General features: G+C 42.6%; 1 long non-coding RNA gene and 1 pseudogene across 3 annotated transcripts in view; both read right to left on the minus strand.

The window, feature by feature from the left end:
- LOC115832438 overlaps window positions 1–24,439 on the minus strand; it is a 79,667-nt gene that overhangs the window by 25,123 nt on the left and 30,105 nt on the right. The window lies entirely within an intron of this gene.
- Window positions 10,953–12,154, minus strand: LOC101179488 (annotated as a pseudogene). The gene has a single exon (XR_001114341.2). The product of XR_001114341.2 is annotated as an actin, clone 302-like (transcript).

Genomic DNA, 24,439 nt, shown 5'->3' on the forward strand with positions numbered 1-24,439 from the left:
AAAAAGAAAACCCTACAAATAAGGAAAACAGACAATCCATTTCTTTGATCATCAAAATAATTTCAAAGGCACTTCATACAGGCAATTCACATACACACAGACACACACAAAATACCCAGATGACCCATTAGCCTTCAAAAGATGCTCAATTTTATTGCTTATCAGACAAAAGCAAATGATAATCTCAGAGATACTACACAGATCTATCAGAATGACTAAAATTAAGTCTGGGGAAATAAAAAGTTCTGGTAAGGATATGAAGGAAGGGGAACTGTCATGCACCACTGGTGGAGTGTCGACTGGTACTGCCACTTCACAGCACTGTTTGATAATATCTGCTAAAGCTAACATGCCTTTCAGGGAGCAATTCACTCCAGGGCATGCACTAGCAGATACGAGTGCTCACATCTATCAAAATACTTGTACAATAATGTCCCTAGTTGGCCGGGCGTGGTGGCTCACGCTTGTAATCCCAGCACTTTGGAAGGCCGAGGCGGGCGGATCACGAGGTCAGGAGATCGAGACCACGGTGAAACCCCGTCTCTACTAAAAATACAAAAAAATTAGCTGGGCGTGGTGGCGGGCGCCTGTAGTCCCAGCTACTCGGAGAGGCTGAGGTAGGAGAATGGCGTGAACCCGGGAGGCGGAGCTTGCAGTGAGCCGAGATTGCGCCACTGCACTCCAGCCTGGGTGACAGAGCGAGACTCCGTCTCAAAAAAAAAAATAAATAAATAAATAATATAATAATAATAATAATAATGTTCCTAGCAAAGTTGTTCATCATAGCCATTAACTGGATACAACCCAAATGTCCTTCAACTATAGAATAAACTGTGCTATCCTCACACAAAGGAATATTACAAAGCAATAAGACACATAAACTAGTGGTACATATAGGAACAAGAATAGATCTCAAAATCATATTTTGAGCAAAAAAGAAAAACTAGACATGAAAGAATACATAATGTATGACTCCTTTTAGCAAGCTAAGAAAGTCAAAACTGGCCTTTATAAATAGAAATAATAGTGGCTGTTATGAAAACACTTAGGACTGCAAGGTCCCCCAATACCACCCCCAAATTAAGAAAGTGCTAAGAGTCCAAAGAATGACTCAGACCTAAGTCCAGCGTGAGGAGTAGATGAGTTTATTAGGACTTACATACGGAGCACTCCGGGATGGCGGCAGGATAGCTCTGGAGATCTGCCCCGCCTCCCATCCATAAACTGCTTGTAAGCTAATTTTCTGGCTCTTTGCCTACGTGTTTGAACAATTAGACTGTTTTTCTTGGTAAGTCCTCAGAAACTCTCCGGGATGTTTGGCTTCTCAGGGACACCTGCTCCTCAGCTCAGCACCAGGGTCTTGGCTCACTGCCCGGCCCTCAGAGTTCAGGCAACAGACTTACACCCTTCGGTAACCTGTTGGGGGACCTGTCACAGTAGAGTGGCTACCTTTTGGATGGTACTGCCTGAGAGGAACCCTCTCATGTAGAAGCCTTCTGAGGTGCCATCAGTATTCTACATCTCGATCCTAATCTCCGTATGGATGTATACACATGTAAAATTCAGTTAAAATGTGTGCCATATACTACAGTAAGTTATACCTCAACTAAAACAAAAGCTGTTCTCCCTGAGGACAGAGAGGAAGGAGCCATTAGTTGTGATGGGGGTTTAGAATGTCCTCATACTAAAAACGTTTAGTCTCCCATCTCATGTCTGTGAGATATTTCCATATTTTCAAAGCCTTCATTTAAAACTCTGTAAATAAGTGTTCCTTTTTAAACGAGAGAGCACAGGACTTAGGCTCTGGGTGAAACACTGTTCATTCAAGTAACAAACTGTGTGCCTGACACTGGGTTTTCAGTGGTGAACAAGGTAGCTTTTGTCCCTGCCATTTCAGGGAGTGGAGTCTAGCGTGGAAAAGAGATAAGAAATAAACGAGCAAATAATGGCCACAAATTCTCATAGGTAAGTACAGTGAAAAAAACCAAAGTACACTGTGAGAACAGAGAATAAAAGTGGAGGATCGTAGTCAGGGAAAGCCTCTCTAAAGAGATAACATTTAAGCCGACCTGGAGGCACTGGCCACGGACATGCTGCGAGAAAAGCATTCCAGGCAGCAGGGCTGAAGGCCGTGACTCTGGAAAGGCCTTGTCTTGTCGTGTTGGAGGAGCCTGAGGGATTTTGTTGGTATGGCTGAGGCGCAGGGAGTGACAGTGAGCACAGTTTAGGATGAGGTTGGAAGGCAGGCAGCAGAGGAAGGCAGGCGCAATAGAACCTATTATTAACAGGCCAGGCTAGAGGGTTTGAGTTCATTTCAAGGGTTTCAAAAAGGGAATTATATGACCCAATTCATCTGGTAAATCCTAACACAAACAAGAAGTTTCCTAACACAAAGCTACAGCCCAAAATGTCCAGATACTCTGTAGTGTTGGGGCTTGACCGGTCTTGCCCACATTAGGCTTGAAGATAGCTTTTGATAGCCTCATGTTCCTCACTGCAATCTTATCTATTAACACCAGATGAATTCTCAATTTCCAACGTCAATACGCAGTGCCTTGTTGTGGTTCTAAAGTTTTTTTTTTTACTTCCCCTCCCCACGTCATTTAGAAAGCCTCAGTGCAGAAAAGGGGGAACAGAGCAGGTGATAAAGGATGATAAGTCAGTGATTCAGGGAAACATTCATTTAGCTGCTGGTACAGAGTGTCCCTGCCAGAAGCCACCACGCTGAGCGTCATTGAACATTTGGCAGCCTTTCCTCTTAAATTTATGCAATCTCAGAAAGGGAAAATTTCAAGCAAAAAGTTTTCTGTCAAGCTCATTCATCTGCACCTTTCAAAGAAAGTCTGGGGAAATGTTTTTGGAGTTGATTCATGAGCTTTTTATGTCTCTAAAAGGAAGCCATATTTAAGGTTAGTCATATGTATGTGTACGCAAGCACATTTGGTATAGGTTGGAAATAGGAAATCCAAAATAGGCAGAAATGGATGAAACACTTTGTGCTAAAAAATTCATCCACAATACCTCCTTGGTGCTTTTGTGTTATTTTCCATTCTCAACCAATAATTGAGTTAGAAAACTTTTAGGGTTGGACAGGACTATGGGGCCTCCTTGACTAGTTGCCATCATTAGGAAAATCATTACTGTTCCCCAAACAGTCTTTGGATTTGCCAGTAGGGTATTTTATTCTTAAAACAAGATTTATAGTTTCCCTACAAAGCTGCCAAGTTCAACACCTTGATAATCCATCTGATGTGCTGTCGGGGATGCTGTAGTCCCAGTTACCCACTTCAGAGTCCCAGCTCCCCACTTCAGAGTCCCAGCTCCCCACTTCAGAGTGGAAACACTCATGCCCCTAGATGTTAGGAAGGTTGGTGGGTCATGACTCGCTGCTGAGTGGCCAGGCATTGCACTCAACTGGAGAGATCCTCCCCACCCAAGGTCTCACTCTCCTCAGGGACAGCCTGCATCCAGTGACTAGTCAAGGAAGGCCTTCCCTTGGGCCACTCCAGCTCCAGAGCTATCCCTGTGGGATAGGCTGAGGCCTGGTATTTCAGTTCAACTCTGCCTTTATCCCCAACAGGTAAGGACTCTAAAGTCTCCCTAGTAAACCTCCTGCATGTACATCTCCCTCTCAGAGTCTAAGTCCTAGAAAAACTCCAGCTCCCCGGGGAGCTGGTTAGAGATGCAGAAGCTCAAGCGCCACCCCTGACCTACTGAAACAGAATCTGCCTTTTAACAAGATCCTCCCTTGATTCCCAGTACTTTAAAGTTTAAGAAGCACTCAAGATCAAGGGCCTAATATATCCCCAGCAGGGCTATGATTGCAGAGCACATACTTTTAACTGCCTCTGTGTATGAAATGCCCATCAAAAAAAAGTGCTCAAAGCATATAATTTTCCTTCCCTTAGCAATTCATTTGACTGGGCTTCCTCCTCTGTTCCTGTCCACAGTCCATTCTTACTCACTGTGCTGGCCTTGCTGTTTTTGATTGAATCTCCAGGTATTGCTGCTATGCTCCAGGTTCTGATAAAGTTCCACCCAGGGTCATTCCAAATATCCCTATTAAAAGTGCTTCTGAATAAGCTACAATGTGATTTCCAGAAAGGCAATTATCCCAGGAGCACACCAGTGTTCTGAGAAGTAGCCACTCCTAGCTTTACTGGGAGTAACAGGATGGTCTCAGACAGGCATTAGTGACAGAAGCTGCCATGTGGATAATCTTTCCCTGAGAATGAAGGCAATCAGGAGAAAAGAAGAGCTGAAATGCTGAAAGAGAAGAAGAGGGATGGGAAGTGAGTTTAATGTTATTATTTGAGCACCTAGATCAAACTATACCTGATGCTCATATCCCCTGGACTTTTCAGATGCCTGCAGCAACAGATTTTCCTCTTCCTCAAACAAGCTTAAGTGGGGTTTCTTCACTCTCCACTGAGTGGCTGACTGACAAATAAAGAAAACATAATAGATACATACGTGAAGTCCTTTATTTATTTATTTATTTATTTATTTATCTTTTTTTTGAGACAGGGCCTCATTCTGTCACCCAGGGTGGAGTCCAGTGGTGTGATCACAGCTCACTGAAGCCTCAACCTCCTAGGTTCAAGGGATTCTCCCACCTCAACCCCTCCAAGGTAGCTGGTACTACAGGTGTACTACAGGTGTGCACCACCACACCGGGCTAATTTTTTGTATTTTATTTGTATAGATGGGGTCTCACTATGTTGCCCAGGCTAGACAACTCCTAGGCTCAAGTGATCCTCCTGCCTCAGCCTCTGAAAGTGCTGGGATTACAGGTATGAGCCACCATGCCCGGTCACTGTTTGTTTTAAAAATGCAAATGCACAGGGAGAAAGAGAATAGTTTGGAGAAGAGATAATAGAAGTTTGAGAGCCTTAGTTAATCAGCAACAGTGTGTGTAAATATGGGGGAAGGGCAAAATCTGCTGTCTATGAGTTTCTGTTTAAAATGGTAGATGAAGCACATAATTTATTGCCCATCCAATCCCCAGAAATCTCCTAGAAATTACACAGAAGGTCATCAAAGGAAATATATATAATAGCCCTGCAACCCAATAAAGCGTATCAACAGCTATCTAGAAAATCTAAGTCACTTCTGGAATGCAGAAAGAAGTCTAACAGAGACACTAGAACTGACATAGCCTCAAGAGAAAACATGGAGAGATGAAGGATACGGTGGAAATGGGAGCCATTCTTTCCAGCTGCGTCTAAGAGGCAATTCAAGCTTAGAGTCAATAAATATAAAAAGAAGTGGGCAGGAAGTTAAAGATATGCATCAGAAAGAGTTGGAGCCAATTGAGCCCATCATCATCACTATTGCTGGCCCCATTTGCAGAACTGCCCCAAGGCCAAATTCCTAGGACTTGCCTTACCTGGTAAGGACTCATAATGGGATTTGGGGAGCCCATCAGAGCCTCCGTAATCATACCTGACCTCCACTGAACACATGAATGAGAAAAAAAGTTTACTTCCTAGTTATGACGGAGCATATTTCCCAGTATCTTCACTGAAGAAGTGGAGCATGGAAGGTAAGTTTTACAAGATCTTGCATGTCTGAAAATGTCTTTATTGCACCTTCACACTTGAATAATAGTTTGGTTTGTGGAAATTTATTCAGGGTTTTGATGGCATCACTCCATTGTTTTCCAGCTTCTAGAAGGCTTATGTCATTCTAAATTCTGACCCTTTTACGTGAACGATATTTTCTCCTGGAAGCTTTTAGGGCTGCTTTGTCTCAACTGCTCTGAGTTTCATGTATTTGATTCCTTATAAGTCCTTTCAATCTAGAAATTCATATCCTTCCATTGCGGACGTTTTTCTTGAAGAGAGTGTATTAGTTCATTCTCGTGCTGCAAACAAAGACATACCCAACTGGGTAATTTATAAAGGAAACAGGTTTAATGGACTCACCATTCAGCATGGCTGGGAAGGCCTCATAATCATGGTGAAAGCCAAAGGAGAAGCAAAGGCACGTCTTACATAGCGGAAGGCAAAAGAGAACTTGTGCAGGGGAACTCCCATTTATAAAACCATCAGATCTTTTGAGACTTATGCGCTACCATGAGAACAGTATGGGAGAAACCACCCCCATGATTCAATTATCTCCACCTCACCCTGCCCTTCCCATGTGCTGTTTATTATGACTCAAGATGATATTTAGGTAGGGACACAGGAAACCATACCAAACAGCTTATTTGAAACTTTCCTCCCCTATATCTATCTCACTGTTCCCTCCTATTATTTGAAGGATATCTACTAGTTGGACCTTAAGTCTTCCAAAATTATGCTCAAATTCCTGTTTTCTTTCTCTACAATTTTCTATCTCTTTGACTTTTTGGCTCTATTTTTCTGGGAAATTTCTGCAACATTATCTTTCAACACTTTTATTTATTTTTCTTTCTGTTGACATTATTTAATTTCTGAGAGGATTTTTTTTATTCCTGAATGTTTCTTTTCTATTACCTCCTGCTTTTTCTTTTTTTCTTTCTTTCTTTTTTTGAGACAGGGTCTCACTCTGTCACCCAGCCTGGAGTCCAGTGGCACGATCATGGCTTACTGCAACCTCAACCTTCCCAGGGTCAGGTTATACTTCTGTCTCAGCCTCCCAAGTACCTGGGACTACAAGCGTACACCAACATCGTTGGCTAATTTTTTTATTTTTTGTAGAGATGGGGTTTGTCCATGTTGTCCAGGCTGGTCTCGAACTCCTATGTTCAAGTGATCTTCCTGTCTTGGCCTCCCAGAATGCTGGGATTACAGGCATGAGCCACTGTGCCCAGCACAACAAGGATTATCCAGCCCCAAATATTAGTAGCGTTGAGATTAGTAAAACCTTGTTTAGAGGCTTTTCTCAAATGTTTTATTGTCCTTGATCCCTTGCTTATATTTTAGGGAAACACTGAAAAGTGTGACTGGATTGATTGTGTGATTATGAGTGGAGCTTGTTGACTGAATTTCACGGTGGGTTGATCTGGATATGCAGTTTCACTGTGGGACTGACTTCTAACTCTATGTTATAGCTTTTCTCTTTGGCTAATCAATTTATTCAGAGAAGAGTCATTCAATCTCCTGCCTGGAGAGTTTAAGTCTAGTGGCCAATATTCTAGGAGCTTACAGAAAAGGGAGCCACCCAGTATGTAGAGTGTCTTCAGTACGGTCTCATACCCACCTCAGCTGTAGCTGGCATCCCTGGTACCCAATTCTTCCTAGTTTCATCTCTCCAGGGAATCTGGCCTCTAGTCATCTTCTCAGGTGGAAACGGGATGGGAGAGTGATCTAGGATTCTAGTTGCCTTTTATTCTATATGTCAAACAGTCTATATTTAGTCCTACCTTCACCCCACTTTCAGTTACCTGGCACCTAAAATTACTGAACTTCTTTCCTTTGCATCATCCCCCTGGGTTGCCTCCTGAGGAGGCTGATGCAAAGAAACCTGCTTAGATTTCAGCTGTCTCTAATCTGTGAAGTAAGCAACAAACTTTCTTCAGCGTTCTAGCTTCCAAATGTTGTTGCTACTCTTCCTGTCCTTGTGGGCTTACAACATTCTTCCTTTTTCTAACAAGGTTTTGAAGAGAGTAAAAATAAACTATGAGTTTAATTGACAATGTGCAGCCAGAAATCTGAATGATTTTCTTTCATCGTCATTTTCTTCACTAGAAATATCATTGATTATCCCCCAGACTGCCTGAGGACTCAGAGTCCTCTTAAAAGAAACATTCTACTTCATACTCATTCTTACCCTCTCATCCCAATGTATGAAAATTGAATTCATACAATTCCTGAAAAGAGACTTGCAGTTCTTCTTTCAATAGGATGTGTCACAATAAGAAATGTGTCAGAGAAGAGACAAGCAAATGTAGCCACAGATGAGATAAGCAAATGTAGATGTTAAATCTCTATCAGTTTCCCATAAATGGTAACAGTGCTGGGAGAAAGTTTTCTAACAGCCTATACTTTTCTCAAGGCCTTACAGGTGACATCCTTTAGAACAGTAATCTACCCTGGCCTACCCTGGAAATATATTATCTATGTTGTTGTTTTGTTACAACTCATAATCCCTAAATAGCTCTCATTCAGGCCCTTGGCTAGACCACTGCTATCTACTGGTAGTGCCAAGGCAACATGTTGAAAAGATAACACTGAGGAAAAGAAACCAGAGAAAAGTTAGCATCTAGCTCTGTTCACTTAAGGAATATCAACTAATATTTCTATTAAATATTTTGTTCCCCATGCTCTCCTTTACATAAGTTTTTCCTCAGTTAAACCTCAAGACCATCTTATAAAGTTGATTCGTATTAGTATTCCTTCATTTTTAAGATGAGGAAGCCTAGATGAGCAAAAGTTAAATAAATAACTTAAAGCTTCAAGGTCAGGTAGTCTGAGTCCAGAGCCTACAGTTTTCAACACTGCACTGCACCCCACATTTGGACGAGAAGAAGAAAGGGTAGAGTGGCCATAGCTACAGCCAGCCTGTACATTGTCATCGTGCCTCAGGGTTTATAAAATGCTGTCACACGTTTGTAGTATTTGAACTCATTTAACACCACAGGAAGCCAGCTAATGCCAAGAGTGAAGTACCCTATACCAGAGGGCTTGGCAGAAATAAAACAAAGAGTGAAATCTCCAGGAGGGTAAAAGGAGTGCTTGGGCATTGCTGTTCACTCCTGTCCTTGTATGAGCCTTAGCCCTGCTGTGTCTGTTACCAGCACAGCGATTTCCACCATAGCACACAGTCTCAGTCCCGGTTTGTGTGGAATATTGTTTCTGTTCCTGGAACAGTGGGCAGATCTTGCCAGGAGTGATGTGCTCAGGTAAGTTGAGCCATGCTTTGTTTCTGAAATTGTACAGCGGAGGGTAGAATTGGGATCCTTGATTCATAGATCCACAGGCAGAAAGAAACATGAGAAAGACTAGGGCTCAGTGTCCTATGCTCAGACAGGGCTGTATCAGATCTATTCAGGCCCAAAGGTAGCTAACCTTCCAGTCGTAAATACTGGAGGAAAATCTTAACAAAATAACTGAGGTATAAAAATGCAGATGTGTAAAATGTGGGTCACTTTTTTTTTTTTTTTGGAAACACAGTCTCACTGTGTTACCCAGGCTGGAGTGCAGTGGCACGATCATGGCTCACTGCAGCCTCGACCTCTTGGGCTCAGGTGATCCTCCCACCTCACCCTCCCAAATAGCTGGGACCACAAGTGCATGCCACTGTGCCTGGCTAATTTTTTTATTTTTTATACAGAGGGTTTCACCATATTTCCCAGGCTGGTCTTGAACTCCTGGGCTCAAGCAATGTGCCTACCTCAGCCTCCCATAGTGCTAGGATCAAGATTAGGGAGTGACTAGGCAAGTCCAGGCAGCTAGCCAGCCTTGGGTTCTGCAGGTCCGGCTGTGATTTTATGCCATTGGTTCTGGTGGTCGTCTTCTCCAGGTTAAATATCAATAGGGACAATTCTGGGTCCTATGGCTGTCTAAGGACAGCAGCGAAGATTCAAGGAATCTCTGGTGGTTGTCAGCCCAATTCAGGAAGATCAGGTCGAGGGGATTCTAAGAACATGGAAACCCCCCTTCCCCTTCTCTGCTTCTGGGGACAGGTTGCCTGTCATTACCCAGTGGGCCTTTCCTTCCCTGCCCTTTTCTCCTCTCTCTTTCCTGTACCCTTGAAGATAAAAGTTTGAGCCTGCTCCTGTTTGTATATGGGAGCTTGGCAAAAGATGGGAGCCAATAACCAAATGCCCACTTCATATTATCTCAGGTGCCTCATAGTGGAGTTTTACAGGACTCTGTTTTAGTTTTAAGCTTACCTGAGCTACTTCTATCAATTCTTAAACAACTCTGCCATAAAGAAATATTTGCCTTTTACCTAGCAGGTATCCATTCTGTTTTGCTTACGACTGCATCCTCTTATTAGTTCTCAGGGAAGGGAAGTATGATCTTTCTAGTGATTCTTTTATACATAATTGTGTGGCTACATAACTGCTTCCTGTGTTGACCACATTCCCCAGCAAGCACATGGCAAATGCTTTGAGAATAAGGATGGTGTCTTACCCTGCTTAGCTTCACCCACAGCACCTGACCGTATGATGAATATCTACTAGGTGCACAGTAAATCTTTGATAGAAGAAATGGGTGAATAAATCAGATGATTTATTAAATAAATAATCTAAGTCAGATTGTTTATCTTTATACATATTTTTATGGCAACACTTTTATTTTTCCTTACACCATGGTGTGTTGCTGGGGCCTAATGTCCTCACATAATAGTAGAAAACAAAAATGTGTTGTATCTCTTTAAAGAATTGAGAATTCCGTACAAAAAAAAAAAGAAAAAACTTACATAAATCAAAAGGATGAATACATTTACAGGTATAAATGCAAACCGCTTCCAACTCAAAGCAAGTAACAGCCCACTGTGTTCCGGCAGGAAAACATGAGCAAATATAAAGGAAACTGGGTCCTATGGCTTGGACTTTTCCAACCCCGACAGACTGGTAGGACAGAAACAACTGGTTCAGGAGCCCTTGCTAGCCTCAGGAGAAATCCCAGAACACGCAGCCCTGGCACATTAATACCCTGCACAAATCAGAGACTGCTGGCCACGCAGACTCACCAAGCCACAGACTTGTCTTCCACAAGCACATTCTTACCTCAGCCACGAAGTGACCAAGCCACGTGTACTAAGGGGTGAAATCAAAGATATGTACAGGGTATTAAACAAATACCAAGGGCAACAGTTATCTGGAATACAGGGTCAAAATCAGCAACAACTTCTATGCTCCAGTGCTGGTATCAGATACAAGCTTCAAGGACAATTTCTTTTCAAAGGCTTATTCCAGTATCGTGAGGCTAGCGTGAGGTGTATGCATTCGCCAGGGGCAAATTTATACTTCTGAATTACCCCATGCAGCAAATGCTATGCATCTGCTCGCAGTACAGTTAGAAGCATTTGTGGTGGACGATGGAGGGGCCCGACTCGTCGTACTCCTGCTTGCTAATCCACATCTGCTGGAACGTGGACAGTGAGGCCAGGATGGAGCCACCGATCCACACGAAGTACTTGCACTCTGGGGGCACGATATCTTGATCTTCATGGTGCTGGGTGCCAGGGTGGTGATCTCCTTCTGCATCCTATCGGTGATGCCAGGGTACATGGTGGTGCCACCAGACAGCACTGTGTTGGCGTACAGGTCTTTGGGGATGTCCATGTCACACTTCATGATGGAGCTGAAGGCACTTTCATGGATGCCACAGGATTCCATGCCCAGGAAGGAAGGCTGGAACAGTGCTTTGGACACCAGAACCGCTCATTGCTGATAATGATGACCTGGCTGTCAGGCAGCTCGTAGCTCTTCTCCAGGGAGGAGGAGGATGCAGCAGTGGCCATCTCCTGCTCAAAGTCCAGGGCGACATAGCATAGCTTCTCCTTGATGTCGCACATGAGTTTCCGCTTGGCCGTGGTGGTGAAGCTATAGTCGCGCTAGGTAGGGATCTTCATGAGGTAGTCAGTAAGGTCCTGGCCAGCCAGGTCCAGATTCAAGATGGTGTGAGGGAGGGTGTGTCCCTTGTAGATGGGCACCGTGTGGGTGACCCCATCTCCAGAGTCCATGACAATGCCAGTGGTGCAACCAGAGATGTAGAGGGGCAGCACAGCCTGAATGGCCACGTACATGGCCAGGGTGTTGAAGGTCTTAAACATGATCTGAGTCATCTTCTCCCTGTTGGCCCTGGGGTTTAGCAGGGCCTCGGTCAGCAGCACCAGCTGCTCCTCCAGGGCCACACGCAGCTCCTTGTAGAAAACGTGGTGCCAGATCTTCTCCATGTCGTCCCAGTTTGTGACCATGCCATGCTTGATGGGGTATTTCAGGGTCAGGATGCTGCACTTGCTCTGGGCCTCGTCGTCCATGTAGGAGTCCTTCTGGCCCATGCCCACCATCACGCCCTGGTGCCAGGGGTGCCCAACGATGGAGGGGAACATGGCTCAGAGGGCACTGTCCCAGCAAAGCTGCTTTTCACATGCAGGAGCCATTGTCAATGAAGAGCACGGGGATCTCTTCTTCCATTGCCACTGGCGGAGGAGCACAGAGCAGTGGGAGGACATGGTGCATGGGCTAGCGGCGACGACTGAGCATCTTTATAGATCTTATCATAAAACTGAAAAATATTTTATACAATACTACATAAAAACTTTCCACCTCTTATGGAAAAAAAAATGCCTTGTTACCTGATCTCAGAGATTTCCTCAGTCTCAGAGCATCAGAGAGAAGAGACCATCGTTCATTCATTCAACAAACATTTATTGAGGGCCTACTATGTGCCTGTGCCAGGCACTGTAATGGGCCTTGGAAAGATAAGACAGCTCAATGAAAAACACAGCCCAAGTCCCTGCCCTTACTGAGCTTACATTTTATAGGCATTTAGTGGTTAGAAAGTACTACAGACTGAATTGTATCCACCTCCAATCCCAAATTCATATGTTGATGCCATAACCCTCAATGGGACTATATGTGGAGACAGGGCCTTTTGGTAGGTAATTAATGCTAAATGGGGTCATAAAGGTGGGGCCTTAACCCAGTAGAACTGGTGTCCTCATAAGAAGAGGAAGAGGCTGGGTGCAGTGTCTCACACCTGTAATCCCAGCACTTTGGGAGGCTGAGGCAGACAGATCACGAGGTCAGGAGATCAAGACCATCCTGGCTAACACGGTGAAACCCCGTCTCTACTAAAAATACAAAAAATTAACCAGGCATGGTCGCGGGCACCTGTAGTCCCAGCTACTAGGGAGGCAGAGGCAGGAGAATGGTGTGAACCCAGGAGGCTGAGGTTGTAGTGAGCCGAGATCACGCCACTGCACTCCAGCATGGGCGACAGAGCAAGACTCCTTCTCAAAAAAAAAAAAAAAAAAAAAAAAAAAAAAAAAAGAAGAAGAAAAGAGATGCCAGAGACTGCTCTCTTTCCACATACACAGAGAGATAAGGCCATGTGAGGAAACAGCTAGGAGGCAGCCTCTGGCAAGCCAGGAAGACAGGCCTCACTGGAGCCTCACCCTGAAGGCACCTTGATCTTGGACTTCTCACCTCCAGAACTGCAAGAAAGTAAATTTTTGTCTTGCATAATACCTAGACTGTGGTATTTTATTATGAAAGCCTGAGTAGATTAATGTAAAAAGTGTCAATGGCTACTGTAAGATAGAAGAGGAGAAAGGAAAGAAAGGAAATTGCTCACACAACAGGAACACTGAATGATTGTAATCACTATTTTGAATTTTTTAAAAGTTATTTTACAAGATCCCTTATTCTTTATGGATTCCAGTAGAGGAAAATCTACAACTTTCCATGATACTCCCCTTGATTCCCTGGCTTCCTACAGCCTTTTGCTGCATGGTTATGTCTAATGTTTATTTGCCTCCCGAGGCTCATATACCACTCCCATAGGATGTCTTGGCCTCATTCAGACACCAGCTGTTGCTGCTCAGAGGCTGCTCTAAATGTAACTGCATTCCTCTCAGGGTTTTCTCTTTTCTCCAGTGAATCAAATGCTTTGATTCTCAGTTCTGGTTTTAATTGACCCACCAAGTAATTTATTTCCAAATATAAGCGATCTCCCTTCTGTATTTCAGAACTGTAAAAGATAGTCTGCTCTCCTTTGACTCTTGAATTAGGTAAGCATATACCACAGCTAATGGCCACATGGGCCTATCCCCTGATCCCTCAACTAAACTCTGGGTGTTTGTATGTGTTATCTATTGGCATTTAATAAATTACCATAGTGTAATGGTTTCAACAACACACATTTATTATCTCCATATCTGTGGGTCAGGAATCCAGCTGAGCTGCATCCTCTGCTTCAGGGTCTTTCACAAGGATACAATCATATTGGTGACCAGGGCTAGGGTCTCATCTGAAAGCTTGGATGGGGAAGGATCTACTTTCAAGCTCACTCAGGTTGTTGGCAGAACTCTGTTCCTCAAAGGCTGCTGGACTGAGGGTCTCAGTTCCTTGCTAGCTGTTGGCCAACAGCTACCCTAAGATCCTTGCCACATGAACCTCTTCTTGCTACACAGGGCTCTTGAACATGGCTATTTCCTTCACCAAAGCATGAAAGCCAAGAAGACAAATAGAGAAAATCTGCTAATGAGACAGAGGTTACATGCTTGTTACATAATTATGGAAATGATAGCTTATCACCTTTATTGTTATCCTATTAATCAGAAGGAAGTCACAGGCCCAGATCACTCAAGGGAGAGTAGGTTCATACACAAGGAGACAGGCATAATCGGGGATATTGGGAGGCAGGCATAATCGGGGCTGTCTCAGAAACTTCCTCCCACAGTATTGGTGAGCAGAAAAGAAGCCACTTGTATCCATTACTCATCCCTACATCTCTTCTGCTTACTTTCTTATTTCTTAAGAAAAGGAAGTTTTAGGAAGGTGATACTGGTTTGGTTGTGATCATCAATCTCTTAGACATCATAGGTCAATTCTATGAAATTTCTCCTTCACTCCAGACACCTCTTAACATGAGCCACTTGGATGACCAATAGGTACCCTCTACCAAACCCACCTGACATGGGATGTACATAATGTCTGCCAAAAACCACCCTTCCTTTCTCAGGGAATGAGCCATACTATCGGAATTTCTCAAGCCAGAAACTAAGTTACCCTGACTCCTTCCTCTCCATCACTCTGCCTTTATGGAGTAAAATATTAAGCCATTATTTCAAAAAACGTAAAAATTATGTGGAAGGGAATCTACGAATAAGGGTAGCTATTTGGTCATGATGGAGATATGGTAACACAACAAGGGAATTTCCATGTGATTTGGGTAAATTAATTGGCATTTCTAAGATATAGTTTTCTCAACTAAGAATGGAGGGATAATAATAGTAGGCATAAATCAAGGAATTGTTGTGAGGATCGGAGGAAATTATATCTGTGAAATGCTTGTATATCTTATATCCCACAAGCCCTCAATATATGTCAGCTACTACATCAGCTGTTAGAGAACCACATTATGGCTGTCATCGTTTGCTCACTAACTCAATAGTGTCTTCTCTCTTCCATCATCCACTTTAGAGACTAAGAAGCTAATTACTCATTTTCCCAGTCTGTCTTGTAGCTGGGGCTTCCCAGGGAACACAGAGTTCTCGAAAAGCTTTTGTTTTTCTGATGAGAACATATTTCTTCCTTGAACAAAGATTCAGTGTCTGCTGTGTCAGCAACCATCTGTGTCCATGAGGTAGCAAGCATTTAGTTGAACACGAGTACACTAAGGATGGTGGAGTGGAATCTCTGAGGATTCTGTCAAACAGCAGAACCAATGCCAGCATTCAGTTACCTGAAGGCTCCTTGTTACCTAAGAACATGAAACCTCTCCACGTTTAAGCTACTGTTGATCAGGAATTCTGTTATTTGCAGCTGAAAGCACTCCTAACAGATATATTTGTCAGTAGCCTAAAAGTCAAATATCTGAAATTTTAAGTCCATAAATTTTGGCCAAAATCATAACCTTTGTCAACTCAAGGTTTGAAATCCTATCTCTTTCCACACTGGATAATTTTTCATATAGTGTAAATTCAGAAAAATTTTGTGGCCTCTCTAATGTTCTCTGTTTGTTCTTCTTGCTAATTTACTATGTTTACCTAAAAACTGTATCCCTAACAGTGAAAGCAGCCCCAGATATTCAAGGCTCCAATATTATGTCAAAGAAGTAGTAAGAAGAGGAAAAGTATCAATACTAAAAAGAGGAAGAACTTCAGAAAGAGACAACAAACAAAAGAGGAAGGAGAGAAATATAGAAATATAACCATATATCACATCAGCCCTTGGTGTCCAAAGTTTTATTTTGTATTTTTATTTTTAGAGATGGGGTCTCATGCTGTTGCCCAAGCTGGAGTGGAGTGGCGTGATCATAGCTTACTGCAGTGTTAAATTCCTGGGCTCAAATGATTCTCCAACCTCCTAAGTAGCTGAAATTATAGGCACAAGCCACTGCACTAACTAGTTTTTTGTTTGTTTGTTTGTTTTTAATACAGATGGGGTCTCACTATGTTGCTCAGGCTGATTTCAAACTCCCGATTTCAAAGCCTTCCGTCTCAGTCTCCTAAAGTGCTGGGATTATAGGTGTGAGCCACTGTGCCCAGGCTAAAGTTCTTACAGTATTGATCTTAGACGTTGCCCTCAAGCATGCATTTATTATGTGACTTTCTCCTATATTCTGTCTCTTCCTAAGAATTCTCAAGAGGGATATTCCAGGATCATAAAAGACATATATATATAGACATCAGATAGGCAATATAGAAAGTAGATGAGCGTCTATCCAATGTAAGCTAAGGGCCCAGTGAAAACTTACCTTCTGCAAAATATCTGGTCTATACTCCTGCCTGTAAGTGCCAATACCTGGCTGAAAATGTTATCTTGAGACTTACTAATGTGCAGATGATACAGCAATGGACTGACTCTAGAACTGCAATGGCCACTAGCCACTTGTAGCTGTTAGACACTTGAAATGTAACCAGTGCTATATATTGAAGTTAAGGGCCCAGTATGTCAAATACATTAAATGAACAAGTCAGCAGAGCTTTAATAAACAATCAAATTAACAGCCCAGTAGGAGAATTACAATCCCATAAGTAGTAGATTTAAATCCTCACTGGTCCCAAGTTGTGGGTCAGCAAAAGCATTTGCCTGTGAATTTTGGGGGCAACAAAGAGCCATTACATTGCTTGATGGTCTCTGTGTGGGTTCCTTTCAAATTTATTCCTATTTGAGAGTAGCAAAAAGAGGCATTTTCCACATAACAAGATTTTGTGTTTTAGAACACTCTGTAAGCCAAAGTCAAAACCTTCCACATTTTTTCAATTAATAAAGAAAAAAAGAGAGACATATACTTGAGTGTAGAACTACCAGTCAAATTTGAAAGATGTTTAACTCAAACAAATGCTCTAAGTATAGGGATCTCCTAGCAGGGCTTCTCCCTCTCTTTGTAGCAGAAACTGAGCTATTCCAGAGCCTTCAGGTCTTCAGCCAGCTTAGTTAGTATAAAAGGGAGGCAAATATTCACACAAGCACTAAACTCTGAATGCAAAACAAAAGAGTTCCCTTCTCCCCCAAATCAGCTGGTGAAGAGCCAACAGGAAGATCCTCTAGATGATTATCTTTGTGTGAATTAGAAATTTGGAATTTCAGGGAAGCCATCCATAAAGGAGCAGAAAGCTGAGAATACACCTCCTTTACATGTGGACAGCATCGCAGAAGATGGAACCAAGAGTCAGAAGATAGAATGCCGTGGTGGTTAAACATTGCTAAGGAATCTCTACCTCAAGAAAAAAGTGTTCCTTTGCTTGTGTGCTTCCTTGTGTTCTTACCCAAGTTGGGTAAGAACTTATCCCAGGGAAAAGTGTCCTATTTCCTTGGCAGTGCCTCTATCTGTGTCCTCACAGAAGAACACTGATTCACTTGGTAGAAAAGACAATGTGATACCCTGATGCTGGTGAAACTGTTCACTGTAAGAGTGCAGTCAACTTTTAAATTCAGTAGGTTCCAATGCTTGACTTTGGGATTTGGCCAGAATGATATGTTCCAGTTCCATCTCCCTCCTACTATCTGTGAATTGGTCACTTTATTTGCTATCACGGAAGACACAATTGGTTGCTTTTCCCAAAACTATTACACCATATTTTTTCCTTGCTTGCAGAGTAGTTAGAGGCTAAAATTGCCAGATACTTATTTCCTAAGCACCTGTGAAGTCTATAGTGGATTTCTGGAAAAGATTTTCTCTCTGTAAATGGAAACACTGGCAAAGAGATGCCCCATTTCACTCCATTTTAGTTTACAATAGCTGATATAACAAATTACCACCAACTTGGCAGCTTAAACCAACAAATGTTTATTTGTTGGATACTGACATCCAAAGTCAGTATCACTGGGTCCAAATCAAGGTGTTAGCAGGGCCACACTCCCTCTGGGGCTCTAGGGGAGAATCCATGCCTTGCCTTTTGCAGCCTCTTATGGCAGTAGGCATTGCTTAGTATCTACATCACTCTAATTTATGTGTCTGTGGTAACATTGCCTTCTCTCTTCTGTGTCTCAAATCTTCCTCTGCCTCCTTTTTCTAAAGGTACTTGTGATAAAAAATTAGCCGGGCATGGTGGAGTGCACCTATAGTCCCAGCTGCTTGGGAGGCTGAGGCAAGGGAATTGCTTGAACCTGGGAGGCAGAGGTTGCAGTGAGCCGAAATCACACCACTGCACTCCAGCCTGGCGACAGAACAAGACTCTGTTTCAAAAAACAAACACACACACAAAAATACTTGTGATAGCATTTAGGGATAACCCAGGATAACCTCCCCATCTCAAGATCCTTAATCACTTCTGCAAAGTCCCTTTTTGCCATATAAAATAACATTGCCAAGTACCAGGGTGATATGGTTTGGCTGTGTCCCCACCAAAATCTCATCTTGAATTCCCACATGTTGTGGGAGGGATCTGATGGGAGGTAATTGAATCATGGGGGCAGGTCTTTCCCATGCTATTGTTGTGATAGTAAGTCTCAGGAGATCTGATGGTTATTATAAAGGGGAGTTTCCCTGCACATGCTTTCTTCTATTGTCTGCCACCATGTGAGACATGCCTTCTACCTTCCACCATGATTGTGAGGACTCCCCAGCCACGTGAAACTGCAAGTCCATTAAACCTTTTTTTTTCTGTAAATCGCCCAGTCTCAGGTACATTTTTATCAGCAGCATGAAAATGGACTAATACAGTAAATTGGTACCAGTAGAGTGGGATGTTGCTGAAAAGATACCTGAAAATGTGGAAGTGACATTGGAACAGTTTGGAGGGCTCAGAAGAAGATAGGAAAATGTGGGAAAGTCTGGAACTCCCTAGATACTTGTTGAATGGCTTTGACAAAAATGCTGATAGTGATATGAACAACAAGGCCCAGGCTGAGGTGTTCTCAGATGGAGATGAGGAACTTGGGAACTGTAGCAAAGGTGACTCTTGTTATGTTTTAGCAAAGAGGCAAGTGGCATTTTTCCATTGCCCTAGAGATTTGTGGAACTTGAACTGGAGAGAGATCATTTAAGGTATCTGGCAGAAGAAATTTCTAAGGAACAAAGCATTCAAGAGGTGACTTGGGTGCTGTTAAAGGCCTTCAGTTTTATAAGGAAAGAAGAGCATAAATGTTTGAAAAATTTGCAGCCTGACAATGCAATAGAAAAAAAAATCCCATTTTTTGAGGAGAAATTCAAGCCAGCTGCAGAAATTTGCATAAGTAATGAGGAGTCAAATGTTAATCCCCAAGACAGTGGGGAAAATGTCTCCAGGCATGTCAGAGATCTTCACGGCAGCCCCTCTGATCACAGGCCTGGAGGCCTAGAAAGAAAACATGGTTTCATGGGCTGGGCCCAGGGCCCCTGTGCTGTGTGCAGCCTAGGGACTTTCTGTCCTGCATCCCAGCTGTTCCAGTCATGGCTAAAAGGGGCCAAGGTACAGCTCAGGCTGTTGCTTCAGAGGGTGGAAGCCCCAAACCTTGGCAGCTTCCACGAAGTGTTGAGCCTGCTGGTACACAGAAGTCAAGAATTGAGATTTGGGAACCTCTGCCTAGATTTCAGAGGATGTATGGAAACACCTGGATGTCCAGGCAGAAGTTTGCTGCAGGGGTGGGGCTCTCATGGAGAACCTCTGTAGCCCAGTTTGGAAGGGAAATGTGGGGTAAGAATGCCCACACAGAGTCCCTATTGGTGCACCACCTAGTGGAGCTGTGAGAAGAGGGCCACCATCCTCCAGACCCCAGAATGGTAGATCCACAAACAGTTTGCACCATGTGCCTGGAAAAGCTGCAGACACTCAACACCATTCCATGAAAGCAGCCAAGAGGGAGGCTGATCCCTGCAAAGCCACAGGGGCTGAGCTGCCCAAAACCATGGGAACCCACCTCTTGCAACAGCATGACTTGGATATGAGACATGGAGTCAAAGGAGATCATTTTGGAGCTTTAAGGTTTGACTACCCTGCTAAATTTCAGACTTGCATGGGGCCTGTAGCTCCTTTTTTTTGGCCAATTTATCCCATTTGGAATGGCTGTATTTATGAAATGCCTGTATCCCCATTATATCTAGGAAGTAACTAAGTCCCTTTTGATTTTACAGGCTCATAGGTGGAAGGAACTTGTCTTGTCTCTGATGAGACTTTGGTCTGTGGAGTTTTGAGTTAATGCTGAAATGGGTTAAGACTTTGGGGAACTGTTGGGAAGGCATGATTGGTTTTCAAATGTGAGGACACAAGATTTGGGAGGGGCCAGAGGTGGAATGATATGGTTTGGCTGTGTCCCCACCCAAATCTCATCTTGAATTCCCACGTGTTGTAAGAGGGACCCAGTGGGAGGTAATTGGATCATGGGAGCAGGTCTTTCCTGTGCTGTTCTCATGATAGTGAGTAAGTCTAATAAGATCTGATGGTTATTATAAGGGGGAGTTTCCCTGCACAAGCTCTCTTCTCTTGTCTTCTACCATGTGACATATGCCTTTCACCTTCCACCATGTTTGTGAGGCCTCCCCAGCCACACGGAACTGTAAGTCTATTAAACCATTTTTTTTTTTTTTTTTTTTTTTTTTTTGGTAAACTGCCCAGTCTTGGGTATGTCTTTATCAGTGGTGTGAAAACAGACTAATACACAGGGATTAGGATGTGGATATCTTTTGGGGGAACATTGTTTAGCCTATGGAGGTGGAGGAAAGATAAGATGTCTGGAACTGTGGCAGCCAACTGTCATAGGGGTACAAACCCTAGGATGCCTGAACAGAAAGAAAACAATGCAGCTTGATTCTCAATAATGTGGTTATGCTCCTGACATAGCCAAACCTGGAACTATCCACCCTGGGCTTACTTTTAAGTGAGAGAAGAAATCCCATTGATTTAGTTACCTTGAGTTGAGAATAATGCTACTTGCAGCTTAATACTTCCTAAGAAATACAACTGCTGATTTTCTTAAAACCTGAGATGATAAGGAAAGTGACAATCAGCTAAAGGTAAATGGGTCAGTCTTGCCACTGTTCTTATAAAACATTTCCTGTTTCACAAAATGTACCTTTTGATTATATTCCCTTTTGTAATGTTCTATAATCTAATTGTTTTTCTGCATATGTCTAATTTCTCTAACAAAACAGGGAGCTCGATGAGAACAGGGATGCTGAATCTTTGACTCTTACCTGCTGCACACTGCTGGGACAAGAAAAACATTCATTAAATCACCAGCTACTTGATCAATTAATTGGTTACACTTGTATTATCTGTGGATTTCAAATGCAAATAATAAGGTAATTTCCTAGAATAATTAATAACTAAATTGTGTTTATATTTCATATACCAATGTTTTCATATACCAGTGTTTATACTGCACCAGTACTATGCCAGGCAAATAGCATTTCTCATTCATTCTCTATCACACACACACACACACACACACACACACATTTCTAATTTTTTATATCATTCTTCCAAAATATTATCTCCAGCTTACAAAGACAATAAGAACCAGAGCCTTCATACCCATATCCATCTGATTCTAAATTCTATTAGCTAATTCTCATACATGCTACACTGCTTCTATGACATGATACAAGATTTATCTTAGAAAGATTTGGGAAAAATTGATTTAGCAAAAGGAGGTAAAAATAAGTTTTAAAAATACCAGTTGAGTTGATCACCTGACCCCTTACTTAAGGACTAGATTGAAAAGACAGGTGGGGAAGACACTGTGGGAAGAACAGAGGAAATCAGAAGACAAGAGAAGAAATAGCAAGGAGGTCTCAAACCCTTAGAGACAGACCTGCTCCTTTAAAATAAGAGCCATGGGAACTATACCTACCCACTTTAATGAAAATTACCAGTTTCCATCTACAATATTTGTAGCTGAACACCAACATTTCAGAACTCAATCACCAGCATTTCAGAAGCAAACCTGGATTTGCCACTTAAAGTCACCATAGGAATGTCAGTTGCCTAAGAGCAAGCAGGACAGTCATAGGTTCTGCCAAACTTTCACCCAGTGCCTGGGAGGATTATCTCCAGTGATAAAGTTTAAAGGGATGGCAGGAGTCAAGAATAAAGCTGTGCATTGATTTCATCATAAGTCCAAAATACTGACTGCATATACAAATATGAATATACTTACATATTTATAAATATTATATTTTATATGTAATTATATAATTGTTAACAGTATGTTTATAAATCTCTTAACTGATTATTAACTGATAAAAAGCAATCTGCTGGATAATACATAAACTATAAATACTGCTATGTTTTAAAACACATAACTACATTTTTATCTTATTTTCCCTATCTTATATGGAAATTTTCAATAATTTACAAACATCAATAAAATTCAACAACCTGGGCCGGGCACGGTGGCTCACACCTGTAATCCCAACACTTTGGGAGGCTGAGGCAGGCAGATCACGAGTTCAGGAGATTGAGCCCATCCTGGCTAACACGGTGAAACCCCATCTCTACCAAAAAATACAAAAAATTAGCTGGGTGTGGTGGCGGCCGCCTGCGGTCCCAGCTACTCAGGAGGCTGAGGCAGGAGAACCGAGTGAACCTGGGAGGTGGAGCTTGCAGTGAGCTGAGATTGTGCCACTGCACTCCAGCCTGGGTGACAGAGCGAGACTCTGTCTCAAAAAGAAAAATAAAAAATTCAACAACCTAATTCCCATTGCAAATATTTTTCTTTCACATTTTTTCTCCACCTAATTTTTAAACACTAGTAGTAACTAACAGCACATCATTAATAACTCCAACATTCCAAAAACACTAGACAGGATGGAAATTAACTATAAAACAAATCTAATGATCTTATGGCTAGAGATTCTGACTTTTAGCAACTTCTCAGTGATGAAGGTAAGTAAACCTTTTCACTCATGGGTCAACATGCTTAAGTATGTGTTCCAGAAAACTATCGCCCAGGAAAATAAGTCTACAACCAATAACTAACTTGATTGTTTGTGTAAATTCCTGCAAGCACATCTATCTGGACAAAGAGTTTGTTGAAACGGAGAAGCAGTTCTCTTACCGAGACAATAGACTGCTCACCTAGGAACCAGCTCGTTAACCAAACAGCAGTTTACTATCAAGACTCACTTCAAAACTCATGCTTTGTTGCACCTACCAATCCAAATTATATGATGACATAAAATTTGTCCAATTCTCAATCAGTTCTTTGTGTGAACGACCCATCGTTGTTTTTGTTTGTTTGTTTTTGTTTTGTTTTGTTTGAGACAGAGTCTTGCTCTGTTGCCCAGGCTGGAGTGCAGTGGCGTGATCTCAGCTCACTGCAACCTCCGCCTCCCGGGTTCAAGCAATTCTCCGCCTCAGCCTCCTGAGTAGCTGGGATTACAGGTGCCCGCCACCACGTCTGGCAAATTTTTTGTATTTTTAGTAGAGACGGGATTTCACCATCTTGGCCAGGCTAGTCTTGAACTCCTGACCTCGTGATCCACCCGCCTCAGCCTCTCAAAGATCTGGGACTACAGGCGTGAGCCACCACGCCCGGCTGAAAGACCCATCTTAAACCACTTGACCCCAAACAACAAAACCCTTCCAATAACTTCTCTTGACCTCCCCTCTGACACACTCTGAAGTCTGTCAAAGTGGTATCTGCCTTTACTGCAGGGGATCGCATAAACTTAGCTTTGCTTGACTAATAGTTTTTTGGGGAGTTCACCATGTCAACACCTCTACCTATCTGTGAGTTAAGTTTGTTTCCTTAAATATGATTCATTTAAGCTTCAGATTCTGGTCTGGGCTATGAGGAAGGCAATTGTAGGTGAGAATTCACAAATGGCTGCTTGCTCTCATCCAACATTGTCCCTTTCAGCTTCCTGGAGGCCACTTCAGAAATTCCCACTTCTACTTGTCTTCGAAAAGTGGCTCTTCCCTTCTGTGGAGAAAGCAGTTACTAGGACATTATGAAATTGCCCCACCAGGTAGCTATTCCAAGAGTTTTGTTTATTTTGTACTGCTGGTGCGTGGCGTAGTCTCTGTAATTCTGTTGTCTGAAAAATTCATTTAAGACCTCGATTCTGAAAGTAACAGGAGAGATGTACTGTCACATTCTAAAGTAAGGTACTAAGTGCCTTCCTCATGGAACTTAGTTATAAAATAGCAAAACTAGGCCTGTAACCTTTACTGCATCATCCACCACCAGCCTATAAAAAGAAGACTACAGATTTGAAAGTGGGCTTGGGGAGCCTAAAGAGTTGCTAGCCTAGTAAGGACATTTTTTGCATCTTCTTCCCTGTCCCATCTGATTTTATCATTTGTTTATTATATTGGGACCCATAACTGGAAATACATTTTACATTGAGACTCAGTGCACAAATACATATATGTGTGTTTGGATGTGTGTGTCTGTGTGTGTGTG

Source organism: Nomascus leucogenys, chromosome 22a, assembly GCF_006542625.1.
Source record: "Nomascus leucogenys isolate Asia chromosome 22a, Asia_NLE_v1, whole genome shotgun sequence".
Taxonomy (NCBI): domain Eukaryota; kingdom Metazoa; phylum Chordata; class Mammalia; order Primates; family Hylobatidae; genus Nomascus; species Nomascus leucogenys.